Here is a 25,631-nt window from a genome sequence, read left to right as displayed (position 1 = left end):
CATTACTTGCATGGAGCATTGATAAATATAAATTCACTTATTACAGGTTCAATATTATGTGGGAACCAGAATACTACAATATTTTGATGCAATTTTGGTTGTAACATGTATTCATGTATGAATGCTTTTGTATGATGTATTCCATTCCCTGTCTTTTCTTTGAATGAGCACTTTTCAAGATGCATTTGCTCTTTCAAGGAATATATTATACTTTGACTGAAGGCGGCAAAGACTCAAGGCTATAATGTGAAACTGTGGATATAAATGATTCTTTTCTGTTTTATTTGCAAACTTGCTTTTGTTCAGAAAAAAAAATGACTCCCAGAGGGAAGAAGAAGATCCTCTCCAAACAACACAGTGCTGCAGAACTGTCAGTCCAGTCAGGCGGACCAGGCCAGAATATCATCATCATAATAATAATAGTGGAAATTACATCAACATCATCATCATCATCATCATCATCATCATCATCATCATAAGTTGGAAGGGACTTTGGAGGTCATCTAGTCCAACCCCCTGCTCAGGCAGGAAACCCTATACCATTTCACCAAGAGCCTTGGTGGAGCAGTGGGTTGATGCCTCCTTAAGTAACACCAGCTGCCTGCAATTAGTGCAGGTTCGCATCCCACCAGGCTCAAGGTTGACTCAGCCTTCCATCCTTCCGAGGTAGGTAAAATGAGGACCCAGATTGTTGGGGGCAATAAGCTGACTTTGTAATAATGCCGCTTGGGGGTGTGTGTGAAAGCCCTAATAAGCAGGCATATACATAGAATGAAGGCTACTGCTAAGCTTGTAAGCCGCCCTGAGTCTTCGGAGAAGGGCGGGATATAAATGTAATAAAAATAAATAAATAAATAAATAAATAAATAAATAAATATTCAGACAAGTGGCTGGCCAGTCTCTTCTTAAAAACTTCCAGGGTTGGAGCATTCACGACTTCTGGAGGCAGGTTGTTCCACTGGTTAATTGTTCTAACTGTCAGGAAGTTTCTCCTTAGTTCTAGGTTGCTTCTCTCCTTGACTAGTTTCCATCCGTTGCTTCTTGTCCTGCTTTCAGGTGCTTTGGAGAATAGCTTGACTCCCTCTTCTTTGTGGCAGCCCCTGAGATATTGGAACACTGCTATCATGTCCTCCCTCACCCTTCTCTTCGTTAAACTACACATACCCAGTTCCAGCAACCGTTCCCTATATGTTTTAGCCTCCAGCCCCCCAATCATCTTTGTTGCTCTTCTCTGTACTCTTTCTAGAGTCTCGACATCTTTTTTACTCCGCAGAAAGGCTAAAACTACTTTTATAGTTCAGAAGCTGAAGAAGCTTCTTGGATGAGAAGCAAAATGTCTTCAAGGAAAAGCAAAATCCAGTTGCCTTTTGAAAAAGCACCTTTGGAAAAACCATGACCTGGATGACTGAGAATCTCAAGAGACGATTAATGGATCCAGGAAAGTTAGTTGAGCTTTCATTAATTTGATGCGGTATTCTGGAATACTTTATGAACATTTAGGAAAAAATGCCATAATTACTAAGAACTGAATTAGTTTATATGAACGCGGTGGCTCAGTGGGTTAGGACGCTGAGCTTGTCGATCTGAAGGTCGGCAGTTTGGCGGGTCAAATCCCGAGTGCCGTGTAGCAGAGTGAGCGCCTGTTACTCGTCGCAGCTTCTGCCAACCTAGCAGTTCGAAAGCACGTAAAAATGCAAGTAGAAAAATAGGGACCACTGCGGTGGGAAGGTAACAGCGTTCCGTGCGCCTTTGGCGTCTAGTCATGCCGGCCACATGACCACGGAGCGCTGGCTCTTCGGCTTTGAAACGGAGATGAGCACCGGCCCCTAGAGTCGGAAACGACTAGCATGCATGTGCGGGGGAACCTTTATGGCAGAGCAATCTTATTTCCCTCTTTAAAAAAAAAAGTCAGTAACCAAAGGGACACTGTGGACTTAACATTCTTTGCTCTTAATTTAAATTAATGTATTTCCTATCATATGACTAAATAGATAAATCTGTGTCAAGACATCATCATTCTCAGAAAAACAGACATTTTAATGTCCTTCAAGACTCCCTTCAACAGTGAAACTGGTCTTTTGTATATACTGAAGGCAGTCCTCTGTCTAATCAATATTTAGCAGTTTGCTGAATTTGCTAACTTTTACTTGTTTTTCTGTTTTTTTCCAAGGAAGCATATCCTTTTCATCTTTGCTTTTTTAACCAGTTGCAGAGATATTGAAAGCAGAAGCTTCAGTCAGTATGCCCTTAGCAAAGAACTGTAAGGAAGATTTGAAAAGAAAATGGAATTGTTAACAAGAGAGATTGTTTTAAATAGTTCTCATTAAATTCATATCTTCCTCAAATGCAAGAGCTCTTTTAGACAGCAAGTAGTGGAAAAAATATGACAGGCATAAATCTTACAGGAGATATGCCCTCACCTGTGCTCATGATTACTTCCTGAGAGACACCAAAAATTAATAATGTGCAAACTGAGCTTTTAAGACAAAGCCTGGTAAAGGACTATAGCCAGTTTCCTGCCAATACAAGGGAGATTTTGGGCAATGTGCACAATTCATCATCCTTCCCAGTAGCCAGTCTCTTGATCCCCTTTCATAATAATAGTTATTTGTCAAAAGGCTATAATTTCTGCTTCCGTCAAATGGATTTAACAGTAATTAATAATATCATCCTGTCTTCATGGATGACGATAGGAGCCAATATAATCCAATGTTAGCTGGAAGACTGTAGGGTATTAATTAAAGCTCTTTCCAGCTACCATGACTGAAAATATGCCAATGTTATGCACCAGCATTATATTACATTGACATAATTATCCTGGTGCAGAGGGCATTTTCAAGAAAACTAAAAAATCAGAGGAAATATTAAAATTGAAAATATTTAGGATGATTTATAGCTTGTCCATCTCATGGTGTATAAGAAGCAGCTGCTTATGGCAAAGATGCCACCTGTGCCTTGTGGCTCACATTCAACCCCTCTTCTATCACCACCACTCCATGTACACCTTTCTCAATTTGGACCAAATTCAACGAGTTTTGAAGCAGTTGAGTACCAAGGTGTGACTGTAGACTGGCAACAACTGGACATGTCTATTATACCTAGGGATATGCCAATTATACACCAGCTCAGTCTAATAAATACTATCATTTGTTTTAACTCTTTTTGGAATTAACTCTATTTTGACATTCAGGAATGAAGGAATTTTATGTGCCACAATATAAAATCTTATATAGTGAGGTGAAAAGTTGAACCAGTTTAAAGGGTCTAGACCAGGGGTAGGCAACCTCAGCTCTTTTATGACTCATGGACTTCAACTCCTGCTGACTCAGGAATTCTGGGAGTTGAAGTCCATGAGTCATAAAAGAGCCGTGGTTGCCTACCCCTGGTCTAGACCTTCCCCTCCCAAGGACTCTGAAAAAGTCCCCCGGTGTGTCTGTGGAATCTTTGGCAGCTGGGAATGCTTATATTGTTAAAGAGGACAATTGCTACAGAACAGCAGAGATGGCGAAGGCTTTTATGTTTCTTCTACTATGTACAACTATTTACAGCAATTAGGAACATCTATTTACTACATCACCCTTCTTCCAGCTCTCTCTCTCTCAAGGCTATTTACTAACAACCGCCTGCTGCACTAATCTCTCTCTTGGCATTAAGGGGCAGTTGAAAGAAAGTCCTCTTTGCTTGTTTTATATTTTGTACTTATATACTGTATGGGGTACATTGTGGGGGTTTGTTTCTTTTTTCCCTTTGGTTTATTGTTTGATTTTTATGCTGTTCACTACCCAAGTTGGGCTACCTTATTCATCTTAAAAACAAAGAAACAAATAAATAAGTTACCTTATTCCTTCTTTCTCCTCCTCTTTCTCCCTTCAGTTTCTTAGACTCCGAGGGTAAAGTGGGAGGCTATCCTGGCAGAAGAGAAGCAAAATCCTGAAGATAAATAATCTTCCTTGCTTGTTTATTTATTAAACATCAGTAGAGATCTAAAACAATTAAATGGCCAATGGAGGCAAAAATCAAGCAAAAGTATCTAAATATCTTTAATATGCACAAAGCCCTATACCAGGGGTAGCCAACCTTGGCTCTTTTATGACTCATGGACTTCAACTCCCAGAATTCCTGAGCCAGCCATGCTGGTTCAGGAATTCTGGGAGTTGAAGTCCATGAGTCATAAAAGAGCCGAGGTTACCTACCCCTGCCCTATACTGTGGAGGCATGGATAATTATGTCTAAAACAGCACGTGTTGTGTGTCTGACCGTAAGCTGCACCTTATTGATTTATTGATTGGTTTGTTTTGTTTTGATTTTTAATCTCGCCTTTATTACTAACTAACTCCAGGAGGCAAACATACCTAATACATCTTCCTTTCCCTCTTTTTCCTTAAAACAACAACCCTGTGTGATGGGTTGGGCTGAAAGAGAGTGATTGTCAAAAGTCACCAGTCAGCTTTCATGTCTAAGGCGGACTCCCGGTTTGCGTGGTTGCCAGTCTGCTCCTGGATCCGGGTGCTGGTTTTGTCCTTTAAAGAGCTTCAAGGCCCAGAGCCAGATCATTTGAGGGACATCCTCTCCCTGATTGCATCTGCTCGTCCCATCACATCCTACAAGAGAGGCTTGCTGTTGATCCCATCTCTCATAAGCGACACTTGATAGGCCCAAGGAAGCAGGACTTCTGTGCCATGGTGCCTGCCTTATGGAATATTCCCCCCATCCCAAAGTGAAATCAGCTCCATCATTACTTATTTTATGGAAGTCTCTGAGACCTGCTATGTTATCAGACATGAGATCCTCAAGGAATCAATGAGATCTTGAGAGTGCACTGTTACTAACTGAATCTTTTGTGAGTGCTTTTAAATATATACAGTATATACAGGTAGTTCTCAAATTACAATTTTCAATTAGTGACAGTTCAAAGTTATAACAGGACTGAAAATAGTGACTTATGACCATTTTTCACACTCATGACAATTGCAGCATCCCCATCATCATGTGATTTACATTCAGATGCTTGACAACTGATTCATATTTATCATGGCTGCAGAACTCAGGAGTCATGTGCTCCCCTTTTACGACTTTTGACAAGCAAAGTCAATGAGAAACCAGTTTCACTTAACAACCATGTGACTAACTTAACAACTGCTTAACAAATGTGGCAAGAAAAGTTGTAAAATGGGATAAAACTCACTTAACAAATTTCTCACTTAACATAAATTTGGGGCTCATCGTAAGTTGAAGACTACATACATTGTGGAAATAATAGGCATCCCTCCATGTATATTAATAACTGCTTCTTTGAGGGAGGGTGTTTTCCCTGCTGCCTTGAAAGAGGCGGTGGTGAGGCCCCTCCTCAAGAAGCCTGCCCTGGACCCGGCAATTTTGAATAACTATCGTCCTGTCTCCAACCTTCACTTTTTGGCGAAAGTTGTCAAGGGTGTGGTAGCGCATCAGCTCCCTCTGTTCCTGGAGGAAACTGATTATCTTGACCAGTACCAATCAGGTTTCAGGCCCGGGTATAGCACCGAGACGGCATTGGTCACGCTGGTGAATGATCTCTGGTGGGTTCAGGACAGGGGTTGTTCCTTTGTCCTAGTCCTATTAGACCTCTCAGCGGCTTTTGATACCATCGACCATGGTATCCTACTGCGGTGTCTCAGGGGATTGGGAGTGGGGGGCACTGTTTTACAGTGGTTCTCCTCCTACCTCCTGGGCCACTGGCAGTCGGTGTTGACGTAAGGGCAGAGGTCCGCCCCAAGATCTCTCATTTGTGGAGTCCCTCAGGGGTCGGTCCTCTCTCCCCTCCTGTTCAACATCTACATGAAACCGCTGGGTGAGCTCATTTGTGGTTTTGGGGTGGGTTCTTTCCACCCCGAACCAACCCAGTGATGCCCTCACCGTGATGTCCCATTGCCTGGAGCCGGTCCGGGTTTGGATGGGGAGAAACAGGCATCTCAATCCTGCCAAGACTGAGTGGCTGTTCATACCGGCATCTCGGACTGACCAGCTTTTTCCATTATTAACAATAGGGGGTGAGGTGTTACCCCCTGTTGATAGGGCTCGCAACTTGGGCATCCTCCTGGATTCACGGCTCAGTTTTGAAGATCATATAAGAGCCGTGACCAGGGGGGCTTTTGCCCAGGTTCGCCTGGTGCGCCAGTTGCGGCCCTATCTGGACTGAGATGCCCTACGCACAGTCACTCATGCGCTCATGACCTCCCGGTTAGACTACTGCAATGCTCTCTACATGAGGCTGCCCTTGAGGACCACTCGGAGGCTTCAACTGGTGCAGAATGCAGCCACATGAGTTGTGATGGGAGCTTTCCGATACTCCCATGTAACACCTCTTCTCCATGAGCTACATTGGCTTCCAGTTGCCCTCCGGGTGAGATTCAAGGTGCTGGTAATGACCTATAAAGCCCTAAATGGCTTGGGTCCGGACTATCTAAGGGAACACCTGCTGCCGGCATCATCTTCCCATCGTCCTGTGCGCTCCCACAGGGAGGGCCTTCTCAGGGTCCGCCGGTTAATGAATGCCGACGGGTTATTCCCAGGGGAAGGGCGTTCTCTGTGGGTGCACCTGCCCTACGGAACCAACTACCTACGGAACTTAGGACTGCCCCCGACCTTCGCTCATTTCGCCGGGACCTGAAAACTTGGCTTTTCGAGCTGTTTGGCCCAGACTGAGGGGTTTTTAATTTTAATTGGGTTTTAGATTTACTTGGGACTTGAATTTAATTAATTTAATTAATTGATTTTAATTTTTGTATTTTATGGTTTTAACTGCCCTGTAAACCGCCCTGAGTCCTACGGGAATAGGGCGGTATACAAATTCAATAAATAAATAAATAAATATTAATCAGACAGCTACTATCGGTATTATGCAGCTTTCTACCCTAGCTTCTTTTCCTTATTGTTATTTTTTTTCTTGGCATGTAAAAAATATAATAAAGCAAATTAATATGATCAAGCACATAAATCACAGACCTTTATATCACTGCAAAGCAAACAGACAGCACAGAATGGGGGATATGTTAAGTATCTCCTCAGTTTTCTCTTACTGGAATGAAAATCAAATGGTGTAGAAAATCTATAATGAAATCAGTTTTTAAGGATTTTTAAAACTAAGACATCAAGTGTATTTGCCTTGGCTGTTATAAAATTATCTACTTATTTAACCGTATCCTGTCATATTTTTAAAAGTAGAATTCTTCCCTGCTTTAATTTTCAAATTCATTCAAATTTGAGAAACATATTTAATGTGTTTCATTATCTTTGCAATAAGAAAATTTCTGGTAAAATGGAAGGTTCTTATTCCTACTATACTAATTATTGGAGAAACTGTTAAGCAGAGAATACATTTTCCTCAAAACAAATAACTTCATTTCCCAAGCTGCATCCTATTATGTCTATTTGCATTACTGAGAAGACATTAAGTTTCACAATGGTTTATAATGCAGAGTGACTAATGCACCAGCCACTGAGATATTTACTTCTCAGTTGAGTTTCAGTATATCAGCCATTTTTAAACCAAAATCGACCCACATAATCTTGTCATTACTGGACTGTTTGTTATCACTCATTTGATAGCTTTAGAAAGTTACAAAGAAAAAATTAATTCTAATTTTGGATCAAATCTGAGCAGACGTTATGTATAAAATTACAGCTTAAAATGACACCTGCCTACTCTCTAAAATTCAGGAAAAATTATCACTTTACTAACTTCAATATTGTCATATCCAGAATTAGACCAAAGCAATTAGAAATATAGTATCTGCTGCAGAAAATACATGGAAAATTTCTCCATTAAAACATTTACCTAAGAGAAAATTTCAAATAAATAGATGTTTGAACAAGAAAGAAAAAGAATCCAATTGCCCTTGTATATGTTACCATTACTAGGAATAATATGTTCCTGAGAAAAGTTCATGTCACTATGAACTAAATCATCAGCAACACAGGGACCTTTTAAAACAACTTCCAGCAAATTTAATTTAGGGTTTTAGCACACATCCAACAGGAAACCTTTCCCCAGAGATAATTATGTAAGAACACTAGGGGATTAACAAATACAGGTTATTTTACAAGGAAGACTTAAATCTACTCAAGGTTATTCCATCTTTCCATTACAGGCTCTGACCAGATTAGCCCTTGGGAACAGCAGCATCCATAGGGAGAAGACAAAATGAAAGGCAAAATTGTAGAAATGCCATTGTGATGTGAGGCAAACTGCTTTAATACATACATTAATGTTACATTTATGCACAGAAGGGTTGTGGCTTGCATTGCAATGCTGCTGATGTCATCTTGCCTTTATGACCTTATCTTGCAGATACCAATGCTCAGATAAGAATCCATCAGGAAATCCCAGGTTGTAGATTGAACCAAGAAGTTTTGAAAAGCATCCCAGAAGAACATCCTGGACATTAAAGAGTAGATTCTTCCATAGTATTGCCAAGAAAAGTACATGGATGCCTCCATGAAGTCACCATCCTATTTCTGAAAGTACTATACGCTGAATCAATGTATTGCTTTCTTGAGAACATATCAAAGTAAATGAAGTCACTGGAATGATGAAAGGAAGAATTTAGAGTTTAAAAGTCTGCAGGCGTAGCTAAATCTTAACCAACAGAACTTTTATTTCCCTTAAGATGCAGAACCTGGAGCAGGTAGCCACTGGAAAAACTGTGAAAATGAACAGCTGCAAAAAATAATAATGCAGGAAACAGAATTTTGCAAAAATAAATCTTTGCTGTTACCAGTTTATGCTTCAAACACAGAAAAGCAGACATTATGTATGGACATCTGATAACATCAACTTCAAAGAACTATAATTAAAACAAAAAAATGGAGAAGTGCTTCCTATCATCCAAGACATTTCTAGGGGAAGACTCTGGAACAGGCTCAAATATACAGGTTAAATTTGGAAATTACAATGGGGTATCAGCAATATATGAAGAATATTTATAGCCAGAATATAGAATCAGTATAATGAACATTTTGTGTAACTTATATCAAAGAGTATCTAAAGAAAAGATAAGAATCAGAAAAACCTAAGTAGAAAAAATATTCCCAAAATTTCAAAGAGGGATGGAGAATGAAAGATTTGGACTATAAAAAATATGTACAAAGACTGAACAGAGCCTTCTGAAGTCAAGCAACAAAAGACAAGAAAAAAGTATTACAGTCAAGAATGTCAAAAGGAATATAATAAAAAAGAAGTTTTTTAAAAGCAAATCAGAAAAAATCAAAGGAAATTTTACACCTAAGATGAGAAAAGTCAAGATGATCATGAAAGAATTTAATAGCAGCAAACTTATTTATTTATATGTTATCAAACTTAAATTGCTACTCCTCTATCCAATTAAACTTTGGGTGGCAAAATTAAAAGAAGATAGAAACACTACTGAAATCCTTTACGAACAGAAATATCTATAAGACAATATATTCAGTTTCCACTAGAAACTGAGGTATAGCAGACAATAGGCCAGTTGTCAAATAGTACAATGAGAAATTGACAAATCTATTCAAATATTTTAAACTGTAGAAGAAGAGTTAAATGCTAACTAAATGTTAGTAGCTCATATCTACCAATATGGAATAAAATTAGTTTCAATATTGAAAGAAATGTCATTTGCAAATATAGAAAGACAGGGAAGTAAATATACAACTTATTGAATCATTCACCAATTCCTCACAAACATTTTTTTTCTTAAAAATGCTGTTATACATGCCAAATTAAGGGCAGATTTCACAAAACACAGAGGTACATTGAGATCAGATAAAATAGCTAATATTAGATAGGTAGGGGACAAAACAAGAGAGGATTTACCTTTGCTTCACTCATAATAACAAGACCTTTCATTATACACAATATATCAAAATAAGAAACATGAGACTGCTAGTACAGTACCTGTTATTTAAACAACAACCTACTGTGTGAACTGAATCTGTAGAACACTATATGCTGGGGGGAAAGAGTTGATCAAATTAAGGAAGGGAAAAAGAAAAAAAAACATTCAATCTGTCTAACTTACACATTTAAAAAAAACAGATTTGGGAGAAATAATACCTGGGATCGAAACCAGAGACTATCAAGACATGAAGATGAGAGCAGTTTGTTAACCAGAAATAAAGACTTGGAAGAGCTCATTATGAATATTAAAATCTGGTTTAACGTAAAATAACAGGAACACAAAGTAATACCAACTTGCATGTTTTACAAACTTAAGTGTTGATGGTGAAAAAGTAAACATAGTAGACAGCTTTGTTTTCTTAGGTTTGAGGATAGATAAAGATAGACAGAGTGCTGGAGAAGTATATCACAGATTAATCCTAGGGAAAGAAACAATATTTCTCTGACAACAAAGTTTAATATAATTCAAGCAATAGTCTTTTTATTGGTAATGCGTCATCCAACAGTTAGGAGTGGATCATTAGAGGAGCTCACAAGAAATCTAAGAGCTTCAACTAATATATTTTGGGGGGGGAACAGTTCAGCAACTGCTGTGCTTCAAAAACAAGTTATATAAACATAGAGAAGCAGTACTAAAAACCTCTTTCTCCCCCCCCCCCCTTACATGGCTGATCACTTGGCCTCTCTTTTGCGTTGAGATGGCTTGTTTTTGTACCTTCATATAAGTTATTGTATTGTTTTTCACTGACTGTGTGAACTACTCTTGGACAATATTAGATTTCAAAAGCTGGACATTGAGAAAGAGTGAGTGAAAGAAGATAGATGTTTCTGAAGTGTGAATCTGGAGACAGTTGCTAAGAGCAGCACAAACTGCAAGAACAAATCAGTCACAAAGGCTGACTGCCCCCTGAGATAATGATCAACACGCAGAAACTAGAATACATGCTTTTATATGTAAAACAAATATCTATTCAGTTGCAAGTTCCCATCCACTCAAATGCCTAACACATGTAAATGTTAATAGCCTTATATAAGGAGTGGAAATTGAATAGAAGACCTCTCAATGGGAATGCCATCAGGTATCAGTTCTATTATGTGTAAACCTCAATGTGTTGCCTTCCACAACCAGTATCAAAAGCCTGTTGTTTTTGTTTGTTTGTTTCTTCCATTGCTCCCACTGTTTGTACTTTTGGACACAATTATATAACTAGTATTCCCTAGCTAGTATCCAACAGCCAATATTTTTGCTATTGTATCTGGAAATATATCTATTGTGATGAATGGGGCTTCACTTTACCTTCCTATAGAATAAAATCAACCATTCTTAGTGAGTCAGAATTAACTTTTTAAAGATATGTTCAACTTTATGAGACAAAGATTGAAGGGATCAGTCTATCAGAAGATGTTCACAAAAATATTGACTACATTTCTGAATGCAGCCCCATATCATCAGCATAAATCATAATCTCCCAATAGGTGCCACATAAAATCATTCCAATTCTATCCACATAGTTAGTAATTTTATTTTCAAATATATTCATGCCAAGGACTTAAATAGGATTACTAGAGTCAAAATATTTATATGAAATAAGTTGCAGTCAGATTCTATACTCCTTCTTCCACTCTAATATGCAAATGATTGATGCATTAATGGGGGAGGGGCAAATTCTTCCCATGAAGAAAGTTATAGCATCACATTTGCTTCTTTTATTCTTCATACTGTTATCTTAGATTAGGTTAAGCTTCAGAGCCCAAGAAGGATGTAATCTCAACTGTATCATTCTGATTTATGTTTTGCTTTTGTCGTTTGGTAGCGTAATATTTGAAAGCTAAGTGGAATTCAAAATTGAGCAGTTTTCCTCATAGCTGGATGTAATTGAATATTTTGTGGCTTTGGGGATTAATGATATACAGCATATAATGATTAGGAACTTTGTAAGCAACAGGAAGATCTTATAATTATTTGCAGGCTCTTAGGAGAGTCCTATGCAGAATGGAATCCTGTGTAAACTAGAGTTGTTATATTCACTCTTGTATTGCCATCCAGAGAAATTTCACCATCCACTCTGTTGTTAGTGTAATTATGTAACTCATCCAGGGCAATACTATGGTTGGATAATATAAGTTATTTGTCAGTTATCAAAGCTTCAATTGTTTTATTAAGGTTTGAACGCTGTTCAAGTAATTGCTCCTATTTATTTTAGAATTCAGTCAGTTCAAGCAGAAGATAAGAAAACAGACAAAGTCAAGTATTATAAGAGGTTATCCTGCAAAGTATTTCTTACTCTTTTGGAAAAACAAAGGTAGCAAATACATGACAAACCAGAGTGTTAATGGCTACAAAAAATGAAGAAATTAGATACATCAGCAAGGTCTAGAACAGACATGTCAAACACAAGGCCCGGGGGCCAGATCCAGCCCGCGAAGTGGTTTCATGTGGCCCGTGAAGCCATCCTGGAAACAGTGAGGGAACGGCCCCCACTGCCTTGGCCCTGGCCCAGAGACCCTCCTTCTGCCAGAGACCCTCAGATCTGTCCCACTCCTGCCTGGGCCCCCATAGGCCCCCTTGATGCGAACAATGTAGAGCTGGCCACACCCACCCAGTAGACCATATGCACTCTAGCCACACCCACCCAGTAGGCCATGCCCACCCTGGCCATACCCACCCGGCCCCGAGGGCAACCGCAATGCTGATGCGGCCCTCAATGAAATTGAGTTTGACACCCCTGGTCTAGAACATGGGTGTCAAACTCAATCACATCACGTGATGTTTTTTGCCTTTGCGGAGCTGGGGTGGGCATGGCCTATGCATGACACATCCATCCCACAGGCCACCAATTTGATATCCCTGATCTAGAAGAACTAATATTGTGTTGAAAGGCATTTGTTATATCATTTTATTTACCCCTTAGAAAGGAGCTATATTACAAACCCAGTTCTTATTTTCACTAAAATCTAAGTGAAAATAAATCTTAAAATCAGGTAATCAAAACTGTCAAAACCAAATATTCCTTGTGTTTTTTACATATATGTATACATAAACGTAATATACACGTACACGTATATGTATGCATATACATATACAAATATATATGTACATATTCACATAACCTTCAAATAAGTGTTGATTTCTAGAAATTGCTTGGATTAGCCTCAGCAGATTTCTTGACAAGATTTCAGAAGTGAATTGCCATTGCTTTTTTCCTGGCCTAAGATCACACAGCTGGCTTCATGCCTAAGGCAACAATAGATCTCACAGTATTCTGATTTCTAGCCTGGTGTCTCAACCAAGCTGGTTCTCTAACAGATACATTAGGCTGTGCAAAGTGTTGTAGTATTGTCTTGTTTTGATAATGCTACAAATGAAGCAACTCTTCAAAGCACCGTGTTCCCCTTCTTCCAAAGAACAAAGTGGTCATACTGCTTTATTTCATATCTTTGACTGCTTTTTCATGCACATCTGGAAGGCATTGGACATATTTCTGTGCAGGTGAGGTTCAAGTGCAGAGACATCTTCCAGGCACCAGATCTGCCACAGCAGTCGGATGGATGTAAATATTTGCTATGATATAAACAGCATAACCTCCGTACCTTGACAAGATGATGGATGGCAGACATGTTCACTTGAGTCAACAAACAAGCTGAAAATATATCAGAAAATAATCTTTCATTTTCTGCCTTCTCTTCTCTCCATTTTCTTTCTCTCACACATACATTTTGTGCATCCACACACAAAACACTCAGAGCAAAAGGAGAATTATGTCTTTAAAAAAAGGTTCTCGGTTCTTCAGCCAAAATTAAGTCAGATAAGACATAGAGCTCAAAGTACATGCAAAATGAATTATTAAATGGCTGAAAATCCATTAAAAAGTTTAACAATTATTACTACTCTGATATCTTCAGTCTGTCACTCAAGAACATTAGCAAAATGGGAGTAGGTTTTTTTAAAATAACTAGCTGTGTGAGCTTACCTCTGCTCTCCTGCTTAGATACCTCTAGTTACATGTCAGAAGAGGACATGGGTGTGATTTAAAGATTCTAGACCTAATTTTTGAATCTTATGAAACTTTCTAAATGACATTGCTTGGGAATCAGAAGAAGGCAATGTGCAATAGGTACAAAGATACGATGGGTTTCCCAAAGGAAGAGAGCAAATAAACAAGTATAAGAACATGCAGCTGTCTTAGGATTTCAATTTCAATAATTTGGTTTGAACATGTTTCTAACCTATATTGCTAGTCAACAAAACCCTTATATTTCCTATCAGCTAATCACTAGCTGTATCTTTAAAAAAGATTTCTCACATTTCTATAATTTACTTGTATAAGAAAAAGCAATCTTTTCATGGTTTTACCTTGTAATGATTTTTTTGGAGTGTAAAGCCTGCCTCATTCCTGATGTTGCAGTACATTGCTTATCTTCTCATCTTGCATTCAAAGGCAGAGATTTTTTACAAGATTCCAAAATTAGCTACCTTTCTCATACCAGAAATATAACATAAATGCATGCTGCTGTAAATTCAGCAACATACATGATACTGTAGCCTCTCTTCTAGTCTAGAGACGAGACAGCATCTGAATTCGAATAAACAACTTTTCTCAGGCATAGGTTTTGGCATGTATGCTCAAGAGAGTCCCTCAACTCCCTCTCCCTTCCTAGACAAAAGTTATTTTCTAATAAAAGACAAGAGGAGGGAGACAAACAAGAATTAGTGTGCTAGAGAAAAGAACAAGGAAAAACTGATATTGTTCTCCAGCTATGGATTAGGGATCTTGTACTGGGGTAGAAGAAGATACACGACTAGTTAGAATTACACTAAGTTAAGGTGTGTTTTATGCACACAGCATTACAAGAAGTTTTATTTTATCTGCATAATTTAAGAGCATTCTATTTTATGCCAGTTTAAACCAAACCTTGAGGGAATCTGTATTATTTATCTCTAACAAACCAGCTTCTCTTTATTGATAGCAGATCAGCACCCCCTTGTGGTCTGCTGTTTTCTTATTTTTATATATTCTATTAAATACTTTTCTTGTTCCATTAATCTGCAATTGCTGGATCTCCATTTTAGGATACTACTGTAATTCGTTTTCTAGCACTACATATCCGCATTCTATTATGGATAACTGTGCTCTTCTACAATTGTATCTTTCTTTTAAGAAACTTTAATTTTATCTCTGCCCTGTGAGATTTGTTTATCTCTTTGGATGAAAGGGTTGATACCTCTAGTCAGATTCCTCAATACTATATAGCCAGTTGGTAGCACTATAGCAAATGTTGTATTGCTCTTATTTTTACCCATTAATTGTCAGAGGGTAACACATGATGTGGAGCAATATTTTCTCACATGGCAAGGTACTTCATGAAAGATAGGTAATATTGATAAAAACTAATATATTATTCTTCTAGGGGTGGGAGCAGGATATGAAGCTGAAGGAAATTTCCAACTTTTACTGTAACATTATGCATTTTAGAGAAGACAATTAAATTTGGAGCTGGAGTATTTGATGAAAGATAGAAAAGAAATTGGAAAGGGTTATTAAGAAGAAATGGACATAATGAATCCAAAAACAAAGACACAGCTTGTTCAGTAAAGTCATACCTTAGCACTAGATCGCTTCAAAACTTGTTGAATTCAGTGTCCGACATATTTTGAAGCAGAAATCTTGTCCTGGCACTTATATTTCTCCCAGTAGTTGATGTACAATGAAGAACTTGCTGACATTGGCTACTTTATGTTCCAGCTGAAATAGTGGGTCACTTGGTAAGTCACATAGTTTTCTCGGTACTTGTTGGTTATAATATTCATTGTGTCTTCTGGAATGAATTACCGATGAGTACCAAGATACCACTGTACTCTATTCAGTGGCAGTGTGTTTTGTCTACATGGCTTCATTCTCAAGTCAGGCAAAAAGCCCATTTTTACTTTGTGAATTATTAACCTGACTAACCAATCAGGAAGTAAAGCCCTTTGCCTTCTGCTGCTTTAAACTGAAAAATACTCCTTACCTTCTTCCACCTTCTCCTGATATTGTCCTAAGTTCTGATCTGGGATAGTTAATTCCGTAACAGTGAAGCAGTTAGCTCAGTAACAGCGAAGTGATTTATGCACTTAATGCAATGTCTATATTATGCATCATTTATATAATTTGTATAATTGCTTTCAAACTTCATTTTCATCAAAACATATCATTACCTAAATTGCTGCAGAAAATGCAACTAGATCTATTTCAGATTCACACAAATGGTGCACACTGAGACAAATTACTTACTTTAAATCAATTATTATTAGCCATTGTGAGAGGATGGCCGAATCTACATCTGCTGCCCCTAGAGGTGAGAGCTCTATGGGGCATGCTATACCCAGTGCGGTTGCTCCAGACTTCCATCCCCCTGAGAACTGGTTCTGTGGCCGTCGTGAGAGGACGGTGGTAGGCCTGCCCGGGGGGTTTATCCAGCTGAGTGGCAGCGGCTGGACGGAGGCCTGGGACACCTCCTCTGAATAGATCCTCCTCACGGACTATTATCTATGGACTGCCTGCGATCCGGACTGCTATTTATGCCTTCCTTTAAATATTCTTCCACGGACTTGTTCGCCCTCAGGGGTGCTCCCCCCTCCTGGGTGCGACCCGCCTTGCCAGCCGATTATAACCTCGAGGAAGGGCCCATTTATTGGGACCCTGAGAGTTGGCTGGGCACGGGTAGGGGCCTTCGACGTAGACCTAACAAGAGGCCCCTGATTATTTTTTTGTCAAAATTTTTTAGGGGGTTAGGGAGGCGGGAGGGTTCTTTTGGTTGTTTGGACAAGGGGGGCGATCCAACAACCTCTGTTCTGCCTAGTGCCGATGTAGATCGCAGGGGGGAGGAGCGGGGGTCGGTTACCTCCGGGGCTCCAGGGCTGGTCGTGGGGCTACCTATTCCCACGACATCAGGGAATGGCAGCAGATGTAGGAGCAGAGGGCCGTAACGATCTCAGGGAAGGCCTCTCCGCTGCTTACAAGCGGTGGGGCACTCCGACCCTCTGGCTCTACCCCAAGGTCCCGGGAGTGAGGGTGTGCAGCCCCCTGAGCTCCGGCTGGTGTATTTGAACGCCAGGTCTGTCTCTAATAAGGCTCCTCTCGTCCGTGACTTGGTCGAGGGTGAGCAGGCGGACCTGGCTTGCATCACGGAGACTTGGTTGGGCCCAGAGGGCGGGATTCCTCTGGTTGACCTTTGCCCACCAGGTTTCCGGGTGCTGCACCGGCCTCGGGCTCAGGGTAGGGGTGGGGGTGTGGCTGTTGTTATGAGGGAGACCTTGTGTCCGCGGGAGGCCACTGTTCCTCAGATAGTCGGGTGTGAGTCTTTCTTTCTGAGATGCGGCCCTGGTGCGCAGTTGAGCTTGCTGCTGGTGTACCTTTCACCTAGTCACGCAGCAGCAGCCCTGCCTGAGCTGCTCGATGTCCTCTCTGGGCTGGTGATTGAGTTCCCGAAACTTATAGTTTTGGGGGACTTCAATCTACCATCGCTGGGAGGATCATCTGAGTTGGCTCGGGAGTTCATGGCTTCCATGACGGCCATGGACCTGACGCAAGTAATTTCAGGACCGACTCATGAGGGAGGCCACACCCTTGACCTAGTTTTCTTATCTGGACGGTGGTTAGATGATCTTGGTGGGGGCTCTCCAATTATTATGCCCCTGTCATGGACCGATCATCATCTCCTGCGGCTGGTCTTCCGTTTTGCCACCCCCCGCCGTGGGTGTATGGAACCAATTAAATGGTACCGCCCCAGACGCTTAATGGATCCCCAGAGGTTCCAGGCGGCGCTGGGGTCCCCACCTGCCTCCCTTGCTCACAGCTCGGCAGATGCCTTAGTGGAAGCCTGGGAAAGGACGGCCACTGAGGCTCTTGACTGAGTTGTACCCCTGCGGCCCCTGACCCGGTGCAGATCCCGTCGAGCTCCATGGTTCTCTGCGGAGCTCCGGGAGATGAAGCGTCGGAGACGGGGCCTAGAGAGCGGTTGGAGGTCCAGCCGATCCGAATCCGACCGATTGCGACTAAGAGCCTACATTAGGTCTTATCTCGCTGCGATAAGGGAGGCGAGGTCTAACCACTTCGCCACCCTTATCGCGTCCGCAGATAATCGCCTGGCCGCCCTGTTTAGGGTGACTCGCTCCCTCCTAAATCAGGAGGTGAGGGAGGATCCCTTGCAGGGTCGTGCCGAGGAGTTTAACCAACATCTGTCGGACAAAATCGCTCGGATTCGGACCGGTCTGGACTCTGACTGGGCAGAGTCTGACGATCAGGACACGGGCGGTCTTGTCGATATCACCTGGGAGGAGTTTGATTCTGTGACTCCGGAGGAAGTGGACAGGATCATGGGGAGGCTGAGCACCACCACATGTTTATTGGACCCGTGCCCTTCCTGGCTGGTCTATGCAGCCCGGGAGAGGACACGCAGCTGGTTCCAGGCAGTTATATCGGCTTCTCTGAGTGAGGGTAGCTTCCCCGCCGTCTTGAAAGAGGCGGTGGTGAGGCCTCTCCTCAAGAAGCCTGCCTTGGACCCTGCTGTATTGAACAACTTTCGTCCTGTCTCCAACCTTCGCTTTCTTGCGAAGGTTGTTGAGAGTGTGGTGGCACATCAGCTCCCTCTGGTCCTGGATGAAGCGGATTATCTAGACCCGTACCAATCGGGTTTCAGGCCCGGGCACAGCACGGAGACGGCATTGGTCGCGCTGGTGAATGATCTCTGGAGGGCTCGGGACAGGGGATATTCCTCTGTTCTAGTCCTATTAGACCTCTCGGCGGCTTTCGATACCATCGACCATGGTATCTTGCTGCGGCGTCTCAGGGGACTGGGAGTGGGAGGCACAGTCTTACAGTGGTTCTCCTCCTATCTCCAGGGACGTTCGCAGTTGGTGTTGGCAGGAGGGCAGAGGTCGACCGCGAGGTCTCTCATTTGTGGAGTTCCTCAGGGGTCGGTCCTCTCGCTTCTCCTGTTCAACATCTACATGAAACCGCTGGGTGAGATCATTCGTGGTTTTGGAGTTGGGTATCATCAGTACGCTGATGATACCCAACTTTTCCTTTCGACCCCAAACCACCCCAGTGATGCCCTCAACGTGATGTCCCGTTGCCTGGAGGCGGTTCGGGTCTGGATGGGGAGGAACAGACTTCAACTCAACCCCGACAAGACTGAGTGGCTTTGCATACCTTCATCCCGGGTTTATTCGGACATTCTACCTCTTGCTATGGGGGGTGAACTATTACCCCCCGTAGATAGGGCTCGCAACTTGGGAGTCCTCCTAGATTCACGGCTCACCTTGGAAGACCATATAGGAGCTGTGACTAGGGGGGCTTTCGCCCAGGTTCGCCTGGTGCGCCAGTTGCGGCCCTATCTTAGCCGGGATGATTTATGCACGGTCACTCATGCGCTCGTGGCCTCTCGTCTGGACTACTGCAACGCTCTCTACATGGGGCTGCCCTTGAGGACCACCCGGAAGCTCCAACTGGTACAGAATGCAGCCGCGAGAGTTGTGTTGGGAGTCTCCCGATACTCCCACGTTACACCTCTGCTCCGTGAGCTGCATTGGTTGCCAGTTGTCTTCCGGGTGAGATTCAAGGTACTGATAATGGTGTTCAAAGCCCTCCATGGCATGGGGCCGGAGTACCTTGGGGAACATCTGCTGCCGGCATCAAGCTCCCTGCGCCCTGTGCGTTCCCACAGAGAAGGCCTCTTCAGGGTGCCACCGATCAGAGAATGTCGATTGGTGGCCCCCAGGGGGAGATCCTTCTCTGTGGGCGCTCCGGAGCTGTGGAATCAGCTACCGGTAGAGCTCCGGATGGCGCCCGATCTTCGCTCCTTTCGTCGCGATCTCAAGACGTTTTTGTTTGTACAAGCCGGCCTAGCCTGATGGGGATTGGTGGGGTTTTTTATTTTTTGGTTTCTTAATTTTATCTTGGGGTTTTAGAATTGTATACCAATTGTTTTAACTTGGGCAATCATTTAATCTCTTTTTAATGTTTGTATTTAGTACTTTACTCTGCCCTGTGAACCGCCCTGAGTCCTCAGGGAGAAGGGCTTTATAGAAATATTATTAAATTAAATTAAATTAAATTATTTGTACTCTTTTCCATTAATTGTCTTTTGTCCATTGTTTAAAAGACAAGTCTAAATGCAGATTTTATCTGTTACATCCTAAGTGAGCTAAATGCAGTCTAAACTCTATAAAAATTAGGATTTTATTGTGAGAGAGAACTTTCATAACAGATGAAAGTTACCTATTTGGAAAAAAAAAGTTATTAGGGCTACATCCCTGTAAAATATGTGTGCCGTTGTGCCCACAGGAAAAAAAATGACAATAAAGGTTATCTTATCTTATCTGATCTTATCTGATCTTATTTATTGTGTTTTACAGCAGAAGAAGGCATATATAAATATGCATTTATGTAAAAATACATATTGCAATAATTTATAGCAAATTGTATCTATACGTTTTTATTTTGGGCCAATATCCTAGGAAAATAATCTCAAGATCTTTTCAGCTATATGTTTTAACTGAAGAATCAACTTGATTACAACTAGAGAATAAGCAAAATGGTATTTTTCTACATACCTAAATCTGAAATTATAATCTAACACCAAACATGAATACCTCATGCAAAGTGGTAGGATATGAAATGGGGGCATTCCCCAGGACACAAGGAAAATTTCTGCATATTCAGGGGATTTCCAAAGTATACCAAAGCACATGGTTTATACCGTCTCTTGTGGCTCCCAGCCGCCCGGTGCGCGCGCACCTCTTCCAACGGGCAGTGGTGCGCGCGCACCTCTCCAAATGGAGAGTGGCACCGCCCGTTTGGAGAGGTGCACGCGCACCTCCCCGAATGGGCGGAGGTGCGCGCGCACCTCCCCAAACCTTTGGAGAGGTGCGCGCGTACCTCCGCGCGAATGGGCAGCGGTGCCGCTCTTTCAGGAAGCTGCCGCGGCCCGTCTGTGAAGCTGCCGAAAGCGGCAGCTTAGCAGACGGGCTGCGGCAGCTTCCTCAAAGAGCGGCGCCCCTGCCCATTCCGAGAGGTGCGCGCGCACCTCTCCGAACGACCGGAGTTGCGCGCGCACCTCCCCAAACCTTTGGGGAGGTGCGCGCGTACCTCCGCGCGAACGGGCAGCGGTGCCGCTCTTTGAGGAAGCTGCCCCTTCGCAACTCCGGTCGTTCGGAGAGGTGCGCGCGCACCTCTCGGAATGGGCAGGGGCGCCTCTCTTTTTGAGGAAGCTGCCACGGCCCGTCTGCAAAGCTGCCGAAAGCGGCAGCTTTGCAGACGGGCCGCGGCAGCTTCCTCAAAGAGTGGCACCGCTGCCCATTCGCGCGGAGGTACGCGCGCACCTCCGGTCGTTCGGAGAGGTGCGCGTGCACCTATCGGAATGGGCAGGGGCGCCGCTCTTTGAGGAAGCTGCCACGGCCCGTCTGCAAAGCTGCCGAAAGCGGCAGCTTTGCAGACGGGCCGTCGCCGTCGGGCAACCGGGAACCGGTTCCATCTCATTTTTTAAAAAATGGCAGCCGCGTGCGTCCGCGCATGCGCAAAAAACCTTTTTGCGCATGCGCGTGCATGGACACACGCACGCGGCTCCCTCTTTTTTTAATTTGTGATGGAACCGGTTCCCAGTGGCTCTTTTTCTTTTTTAGGTTGCCGACCCCTGGTTTATACTAAAAAACAACAACCCTTTAATTAATATAATATATGAGTAAAGTCCACCACTGGAATCAAGAAAACAAGATTGTTCAGAACTTTAAAAGTTACAAACGGATCCACAAATCATTTTCAGAGACTGAATGATGTGAGAGGCAACAGTCTATAAGAAAGAATTAAAAAAATAACGATATAAATACACAGTTAATGTAAAATTACAAAAGCCATAAAGATTAAAACATTGGATGGCAAAAGAAAGAGAAAAATGGAAACAACCAGGTACCAACAGCTGGAATACAATAGGTAAAGCTCTCAAGCTCAGAGAAGAGTAATTGTTTGAAGTTAGAGATGAACTGGTAGGAAAGATAAATAAGTAGAAGTGAAAGCTATAACTGTAAGAGCAAAAACAGATTTGCTAAATTGAGAAATTGTTCACAGCATGTATCCACTGAACAGAAGAAACAGCTAGCAATGTAACAGTCCATGAAATAATTAAACATTATTCTTTTTTAAAAAAAAAGTCTTGTTCCCCAAACTGTTCAATATAATGCACACTAGGCAAACATAGAAATGAGGCTGAACAATAATGTTCATTGTATGTTCTGCTACTAGGAATTAATGGTAGTCTAATGGAGATTGATATAGAGATACTTGGAAAACACATTTTTCTCTTCTTACATCTTTGCCTTGTTATTGTTATTCACCTGAGTAAAGAATAATCCATTCCCAAATTATTGTCTTGGGTGATATGGGGAATTAAGTATTTGTATATGTATGTGTATGAATGGTATGAGTGTGTGTACAGGTGTGCAGGGTTTATGTGTTAGGGTGGTTATTCTGCCAGATGCTGCCACATACACTGCCCATAGTTGCATAATTTGAGTGGGTGGCCTTATAAACCAGTTAATCAATAAATAATAAAGCCTCTGGTGTGCTTGCTCAAAGTGGTGTGTAAGGAAACAAGGGAGGGAAAATGATGAAAGCAGCATTGTGCTCTGTGCTAAAAAAGTTCCAGTTTTCTCGCACATGTGCCCTAATGTTGCACTCTCATACCAAAGAAATGAAGCAGGTGTTGTCATAGTATGATGCTGCTTCTGTCATTTTGAAAAAGCTCTCAGTTCTGAATGCAACTCAATTCACAGTCAGATCAAGTCCAAGACCAAAAAGAAAAACCCAAATCTGAAGAAATAAGCATTGCCATTTTTAAAATTACTCCTCCTTTTTAAAGAAATATGTTTAGGACATCCCAGTTATGCTTTAGGCAAGAAACATTTTCCTTCAGATTCAAAGACTCAAATCTAACAAAGAGTCAGGCTGACTACAAAGTAACATAGACATCAAAGAGTTGAGAGTCCTTATCGGTAACCTCAATTTAAAAAGTAGTTCTTAGTCACCAGGGATAAAAAATAATAATAAAAGTATTAGATAGACTTTGTTACAATGCATGACCTAGCATTCATGGTCTATTGGGAAAAGGAGAGAAAGAACTGTTGTTGTTGTTAGCTGCGAAGTCGTGTCCGACCCATCGTGACCCTATGGACAACATTCCTCCAGGCCTTCCTGTCCTCTACCATCTTCTGGAGTCCATTTAAGCTCACGCCTACTGCTTCAGTGACTCCATCCAGCCACCTCATTCTTTGTCGTCCCCTTCTTCTCTTGCCCTCAATCTTTCCCAGCATTAGGCTCTTCTCCAGTGAGTCCTTCCTTCTCATTAAGTGGCCAAAGTATTTGAGTTTTAGCTTCAGGATCTGGCCTTCTAAAGAGCAGTCAGGGTTGATCTCCTCTAGGACTGACCGGTTTGATCGCCTTGCAGTCCAAGGGACTCGCAGGAGTCTTCTCCAGCACCATAGTCCAAAGGCCTCAATTCTTTGGCGCTCAGCCTTTCTTATGGTCCAACTTTCACTGCCATACATTGCAACTGGGAAGACCATAGCCTTGACTATACACACTTTTGTTGACAGGGTGATGTCTCTGCTTTTTAGTGTGCTGTCTAGATTTGCCATGGCTTTCCTCCCAAGGAGCAAGCGTCTTTTAATTTCTTGGCTACAATCCCCATCTGCAGTGATCTTGGAGCCCAGGAAAATAAAATCTGTCACTACCTCCCTTTCTTCCCCATCTATTTGCCAGAAATTGAGAGGGCCGGATGCCATGATCTTGTTTTTTTTAAATGTTAAGTTTCAACCCAACTTTTGCACTCTCCTTCTTCACCCAGAACAAGAGGCTCTTTAGTTCTTCACTTTCTGCCATTAGAGTGGTATCATCTGCATATCTTAAGTTGTTGATATTTCTTCTGGCAATCTTAATTCCAACTTTTGATTCATCTAGCCCTGCCTTTCTCATGATGTGCTCTGCATATAAGTTAAATAGGCAGGGCGACAGTATACAGCCTTGCTGGACGCCTTTCCCAATTTTGAACCAATCAGTGGTTCTGTGTCCAGTTCTCACTGTTGCTTCTTGGCCCGCATATAGGTTTCTCAAGAGACAAATAAGATGGTCTGGTACTCGCATCTCTTTAAAAACTTGCCACAGTTTGTTATGATCCACACAATCAAAGGCTTTATCATAGTCAATGAAGCAGAAGTAAATGTTTTTCTAGAACTCTCTAGCTTTCTCCATGATCCAGCGTATGTTAGCAATTTGATCTCTAGTTCCTCTGCCTCTTCGAAATCCTGCCTGTACTTCTGGTAGTTCTCGATCCACATACTGCTGGAGTCTAGCTTGTAGGATTTTAAGCATAACTTTACTAGCGTGAGAAATGAGTGCAATGGTGTGATAGTTTGAACATTCTTTGGCACTGACTTTCTTTGGAATTGGAATGTAAACCGATCTTTTCCAATCCTGTGGCCACTGTTGAGTTTTCCAAATTTGCTGGCAAATTGAGTGTAGCACTTTTACTGCATCGTCTTTTAAGATTTTGAATAGTTCAGCTGGAATACTGTCACCTCCACTAGCTTTGTTGTTGCTCAGCTTCTCTAAGGCCCACTTCACTTCACATTCTAGGATGTCTGGCTCGAGGTCAGTGACTACCTCATTGTGATTATCAGGGATGTTAAGCTCATTCTTGTATAGTTCTTCTGTGTAATTTTGCCACCTCTTCTTAATCTCTTCTGCCTCTGTTAAGTCCCTGCCATTTTGGTCCTTTATCATGTCCATTTTTGCATGAAACGTTCCTTTCATCTCTCCAATTTTCTTGAAAAGATCTCTGGTCCTCCCTATTCTATTGGTTTCTTCTATTTCTTTGCACTGTTCATTTAAGAAGGCATTCTTATCTCTTCTAGCTATTCTCTGGAATTCTGCATTCAATTGGGTGTATCTTTCTTTTTCTCCCTTGCCTTTCGCTTCCCTCCTTTCCTCAGCTATTTGCAAAGCTTCCTCACACAACCATTTTGCTTTCTTGCATTTCTTTTTCTTTGGGATGGTTTTGGTTGCTACCTGTTGTACAATGTTGCGAACCTCTGTCCATAGTTCTTCAGGCACTCTATCAGATCTAATTCCTTCAATCTATTTGTCACCTCTACTGTATATTCAACAGGGATATGATTTAATTCATACCTGAGTGGCCTAGTGCTTTTCCCTACTTTCTTCAGTTTAAGCCTAAATTTTGCAACGAGAAGCTCATGGTCTGAGCCACAGTCAGCTCCTGGTCTTGTTTTTACTGACTGTATAGAGCTTCTCCATCTTTGGCTGCAGAGCATATAATCAATCTGATTTCTGTGTTGACCATCTGGTGATGTCCATGTGTAGAGCCGTCTCTTGGGTTGTTGGAAAAGAGTGTTTGCTATGACCATCGTATTCTCTTGACAAAATTCTATCAGCCTGTGCCCTGTTTCATTTTGTACTCCAAGGCCAAACTTGCCTGTTTTTCCAGTTATCTTTTGGCTTTCTACTTTAGCATTCCAATCCCCCATGATGATAAGGACATCATTTTTTGGTGTTAGTTCTATAAGGTGCTGTAGGGCTTCATAGAACCGGTCAATTTCATCCTCTTCAGCAATGGTGTTTGGGGCACAGACTTGGACTACTGTGATATTGAATGGTTTGCCTTGGATTCGAAC

General features: G+C 41.9%; 1 protein-coding gene across 1 annotated transcript in view; it reads right to left on the bottom strand.

The window, feature by feature from the left end:
- The window catches only part of METTL4 (methyltransferase 4, N6-adenosine), a 203,019-nt gene that overhangs the window by 83,202 nt on the left and 94,186 nt on the right, over positions 1-25,631 (bottom strand). The window contains exon 8 of the transcript XR_014492138.1: positions 3,838-3,908. The gene's annotated coding sequence lies outside the window, so the exon portion shown is untranslated. The remainder of the gene's footprint in view (positions 1-3,837; positions 3,909-25,631) is intronic.

Source organism: Vipera ursinii (genome assembly GCF_947247035.1).
Source record: "Vipera ursinii genome assembly, chromosome: 3".
Lineage (NCBI taxonomy): Eukaryota > Metazoa > Chordata > Lepidosauria > Squamata > Viperidae > Vipera > Vipera ursinii.
Note: the sequence above shows the minus strand (reverse complement) of the source record. Positions and strands in the feature narration are given on the sequence as shown.